We start from the raw sequence: 6,146 nt of genomic DNA on the forward strand, positions 1-6,146 counted from the left end.
TAGAGTTACATGAGGGAATTGGGTAGAGGAAGAATCCCTTAGGATTATAGGTAATTTTATAATTATTTCTATTTGAAGAATTGATGATCCCATTAGATTTTACATGTATTGAGGAAATATATTTTTAATTTGTGAAAATGATGATCTGAGAGAGAGAACGAAATTATAGAAAAGTGTCTGTGAGTTAGGTTTTGAAAAAGTTAGGGGTTTTACTATTTGATTTAATACTTTATTAAATTAGTGAATTAATTGGGTTTTAGATTAATTTATAAATATTATTGTTATAGATGTGTATTCATGGTGAATTTCTTGATGGGTATGTGAATCATTGTATTGTGTGGACTTATCTGTATGTAATATGGAATTTGAGTTATGAAATGAGATGTGTGAAATGCGAATGAGATGTGATTGTGGATCCTCGTACTGATGACTAGGGGTGAGCACGGCCCTAGGCTCCTAAAAAGGGTAGCGTGACCTTGGCACAGTGTTATGTTAGAGGTGAGCACGACCCTAGGCTGCTAAAAAGGGTAGCGTGACCTTGGCACAATGTTATGTCAGGGGTGAGCACGACCATAGGCTGTAAAAGGGTAGCGTGACCTTGACATAGTAAGATTTGTGATGATTGTGATTGTGATGTGATTATGGTTCTCACACATATGACCAGGGATGAGACGACCCTAGGTAAGTGATGCTACAGGGATGGCGTGCCCCTGGCATAGTGTGGGATGAGTGAGGCAATTAATACGTATCACTTATGTCTAGAGTGGCACGACCTTGAGGTGGCGTGACCATTGACATAATGTTAATTGCAAGATTTGTGATAGATTGGTGTGATTGTGAAATTGTGATGTGAATATGATGCATGATTGATAGAATTAGAATGTATGAATATGCTTGTAAAGACTTCATTAATTGAGGAGTTATAATAAGATTATGTTGTGTTTTTCCTTGTGTGCTTTATATATAGATGTTTTCTTTTCTCACCATGCAATTGTGGATGTTTTAGGTGAGGAAGATCCGTCTATGAGTGGCATCTAGAATCCCAATGGTTGAATTGTGGGTATGGTCTGATATTGTGACATCGGGGCATAGGATTTCTAGGACATGGATTTTTTTATGGATTTGGAGTTGTACTTATTGTTTTAAAAACAATTTTTAAACTCTTATGTTTTATTTTCTAATTTTTTTATTTCCAATTATCTTGGATATTGAAGAATATTTATGAAGGGTTTTATGTGAACCCTTTCACCTATGTTGAAAAATTTATTTCCTTAGTCTATTTACATTATTACAATATATGTGTTAGGGTAGTAAGGGTGTCACATCTAGCACTGCTTTTAGTGTTTAAAATTTTCTAACGAAGTCTAAAAATACATGTTTTTTCACATTTATTTTGTGAAAAATTTACTTATGAGCAATTTAGCCCTTATAATTACGATTTGACACTTTAAAGCATCTATTGTTTTATTTTTTTTTTCAGTGGGTTTCTAAAATGTTTTAATTTTGTCACTTTGACCTCAAAATGAGTTTAGAACATGAATACTCTTTGAGAAGTATTAAAGTTTATTTTTATTGTTTTCTATAATAGAATTAAAATAATACATACCAAGTCATAAAATGATGAATTTATGAATTTTTTTTCTTTTGTTTTGTATAGTCTAAAATTGGTGTTTGTAATAAGAAATATTTATCTTGAAACCTTAGGTTAGTTGCCTAAATGACAAGACTATGAGAGTGTGAACTCCAGCAATTTAACTGTGACATGCGAATTCATTTCTTGTTTATATATATATATTGGATTGTGCAACTTAGCTGTGTCTAGGGGTGTTCGACCTTCGACATATTGGTTAGGATGATATTGTAACATAAGGTTATTGCTTGTGTTGATATGAATTATTGGAAGGAATTGTTCGGAGTATATGAATTTATAGCTATTATTTTTCTTGTTTGTTTATGTGCCTATTCTTGTATTATATTTTCCTTTGAGTGCTAATATGCTAGAAATGTTTTGTATTGTTTTCTTTCAAATTGGTTTAATGATTATTATGGTATGTAAAATTAAGTATTAAACAACAAAGTTTGGGTTATGGTACAAGGAAACTTTAAGTGGTTGTGTGGATAATTATAGAGATATATTAGTGTACAGGAAAAATGAGTCTTTTGACCTCGGAATGTTGGAAAATGGTGAATATAATGGCATTCGGTGTACACATTTAACATGTTAGAAATCACAGGCCTCACGTTCCAGTTCTAATGCTAATGTGAGCTGTACTTTTAGCTAAGGGGTCATATGTGCTAACATCGTATCTACCTAGAGTGTTGACCAACTGGCAACTATCACTATAAGAAAAATGCTAATTTTTGACGAAAACTTTTGACAGAAACAAGTAAATTTTCGATGGATTTTTTTTTCTGACAGATTTCCAACGGATTTAAATTCGTCAAAAAAAGTGGCATCGAAAAAAAAATTCTTCGGATATACCATTTTCTGACAGAAATTTTTTACGTCGAAAAAAAAATCCGTCAGAAATACCATATTCCGTTAGAAATTTCTGACAGAAATTTCTGTCAAAAATTCCAAATTTTTTGTTTTGTCAGAAATTATAATTTTTGTTTAATTTTAATAAATTTATTAATGTGACAACCCTCATATTTGACCTCTCAAGGGTTCTATTTCACGACATTTCACTTTTTAGCGTGTTTTATCCTTACTTGCACAATTTCTAGGACACTTTCCAGAAGGTCACCCATCCCTATATTACTACAGGTCAAGCATGCTTAACTGTGAAGTTCCGATGAGATAAGCTACCGAAATGTATATGCATGTTGTCAGTATAACTTGTACAAATTATTTCATTTAAGTCATCTTCAAGTATACAATCTCATATTTATACTATAATAATAATATTTATTAATTTTATATTACGAATAATAATAATAATAATATATTTAATTATTCTTTATGTATATGTACTTACTTTTATAATTAACAATCTACTTATTTCTATTTAAAATTATAATTTAAATTATTTAATTTTATAATTTATAATGACAATATAATTTATAAAATTATAAATATTTATTTATTACATACTTATAAATTAAATTTTAACATTTCAAATAAATTATTAATCAATTTAATATATTTATTTATCTTAAATCAAACATATAAAATTCAAAAAATGTATTTATCCTTGTTTTATTTTCTAATTATCAACCATTAATAAAATACTAAATTAAAATCTTATCTAATTATATCATAATATTTTCATATCAAATTTAAAACCAGATATTAGTTATACAAATGGAGACCTCCCTTCCAAGGATCTAAGCTCACCAAGGAAAAGAGATGGAGACGTTTTAGGGTGGAGGAAATTTTGGGCGTGAGAGTGGGTGAAGGATTAGGTGTGAAGTGTGGATGCTCAAGCTAGGTTGGCTCACTCCAAGATGAAGATGGAGGCCACTCTAAGTTTCCTACTCTCCAAGGGTGGAGATAGGAGAAGGTTAGACAAATGAAACCTAGTGACTAAGGAAGAGATGTTGAGGCATATAATGCTCACTCAATATCAATATAATCCAAAGTATTTACAATACAAATCCAACATGTGTTCATACACAACCAAATTATAAAGAAAATACTCAAATCAAGTGCAACCAAAATAACACCAAAAAAATATTGTTCATCCTAGCTTGTACTTTATCCAATCTGAACGCTCTTCTATTGACAACATCAAGAAAAAGTCTTTCTTTGCATTAGTATTGAGCAAATTAGCTGTCATGTAGCAAGTTTAATCATCCAAATTTGGGATCTCTTTTATGGAACTCTAAATATTTCCCTTTGCCTCTTGATATCTTTCGTTTTTCTCCATCAAGTTAGAAAATTTTTCAAAATTGGCAGCTATAGTCTCAATGCCAACAGATAGATTTTCTAGAACTTTAGCTTGACTATTGTTCCCAACTGAGTTAGAACTCATTCCATACCCAGACCTACTCCGCTTATGATTAATTGGTTTCTCAGTGGGAACCTCTGAGCTTAAAGGGGGTTGAGGTGGTAAAATGCTTGGGTGAGGTGATGGAGGTTGGTAAGGTGGTTTATAGTGATCTGGTGTTATGAATACATCATTGTTAAGATCATATGAAAATTTTTCCAACCCAAAATCAACATTTTCTTCTCCAAAAGTTGTAGCATCAATATCATCAGGGTCTAGTGACATGGAAGTGTGTCCACTAGCAATTTTACCCCCAACAACAATGTTTAAATCCTCATAATCAACCATACTTTTTTCTCAAAGATTTTTGTGACTTGGGTGAGACTAGAAAAAAAAATTGATTATTAATATATTGAAAATAATATAATGCACAAAACTTGTAAACTATTAATATATTCAAAACACTACGAAGTAATCTTACCTTTAAGTACTCTTTCCATACTTCATCACTAGCGGTGAATGTCTTTGTAATTGGATCGCACCCAAAGCTAGAGTTGTTGCGCATAAGTGTTGACATATTGTTATATTGTTTCTTAAACCACTTCATTTGACTCAAGTAATGATTATACATTTTGGGGAATTTAATTTTAGTATTGAGATGAGGAAGGATGACTCTTTCCATATTTAGTTTGCTAATTGACCCATTAGCATCACACAGTCCACTTTTTATAGCATCCACTATTAGTTGTAACAATTCATCGGAATCCTCCTTGGTCCAAACTTCATAGTTTTCTTTCTCTTTTCCTTTTCCTTTACCTTTATTATTTCCTTGTGAATCTTCGATTTGAATTACTAAAAAAATATATGTTGAAAACTAGTTATATAAATAATTATGGATAAGAGACCAAATCAATAAAATTATATTATTATTTTTAGAAGCACATCAATCATACAAGATCGAATATATCTTGGCCATCTAAATGGATCAAATACCTCAGCCATTATAAAAAACATGTAAAAATGGAAATATAAAAACATAAGATATTTTTTATATAAAAAAATTAGTATATTCGATATTGAGAAAATATTTAGATATATAAATTTTTTTTTATATAAATAGAAGTATTTAGATACAGAGAAAATAATACAATAAACATTTAAAATAATACAATTTACTCATATAATTACCTATTCAAACAATCTCCTCTTACAATCACCAATGCATTCCCTTAGGGTTTCCCATGGAAACCCATAGAGATCTCAAATCATACAATTATTTACATATAAGAAGAGTAATAGATGGAACAGATACAATTAGGAAAAACTCCTCATACATGAGCATACAACACACATAGGATTGGGGGCCAATCCCACTACCCAACATACATTCCCACACCCAAATTGAGGTTTCTTACTCCTCCCTTACCTAGACAAGCAGAAGATGAAGCTAGAGAAAAATCTGATTGATCTCCTTCTCTTGGTTCTCCTTGGTCTTCAAAGAGTGTGTCTAGGAGTAGTGTCAGAGTTTGCTATTTATAGATTTTAGAAGTGGCCAGAATGGCCTATTTTGGATCTGGAACAACCCGTTCTAGATCCTTTCATCATGTGTTAAATTCTCATCTAGAACGGGTCATTCTTAAACTAGAACGACCCATTTTGGAGTTGAGTTTAACTCTTAATGGCCATGTTTGGAATAACCCGTTCTTAAACTAGAACGGCCCATTCCCAACTAGGGTTATAGGCCTTTTTAGTAGTTTGGAACGACCTATTCCAGATTGGGAATGGCCCGTTCTGGGCTACTAAATCCGTCCTTACAAGGCTTTGAGTCTTCATATAATTTGTGAAAATCAGGGTATACTAGTAAGGATGCCATCAATTCTTAAGTTTGTCTCATCATCTCTCCACCAATGCTAGTAAGGATGCCATCAATTACTAAATTTTTTTTAGCAATATATATTTTTATATTTTTTAAAATTAAAATTTAACACCAACTAGACGATATCATAAATTGAAAAATAGTATTGTCAATATTGACTCTTAAGAGACATATTATAAACTAACTTTAGAAATGTCCAAATGCTAAATACTCAAAGGTTCGAAGATGATTAATATTAAAGATAAGTCGAGGTCAAACTTCAATTATATGACTACAAAATTAATTATCAATCCTTTTTAAAAATTTATGCATAATATATATATATATATATATATATATAT

Source organism: Cajanus cajan, chromosome 2 (genome assembly GCF_000230855.2).
Source record: "Cajanus cajan strain Asha chromosome 2, NIPB_CcT2T_4, whole genome shotgun sequence".
Classification (NCBI taxonomy): Eukaryota; Viridiplantae; Streptophyta; class Magnoliopsida; order Fabales; family Fabaceae; genus Cajanus; species Cajanus cajan.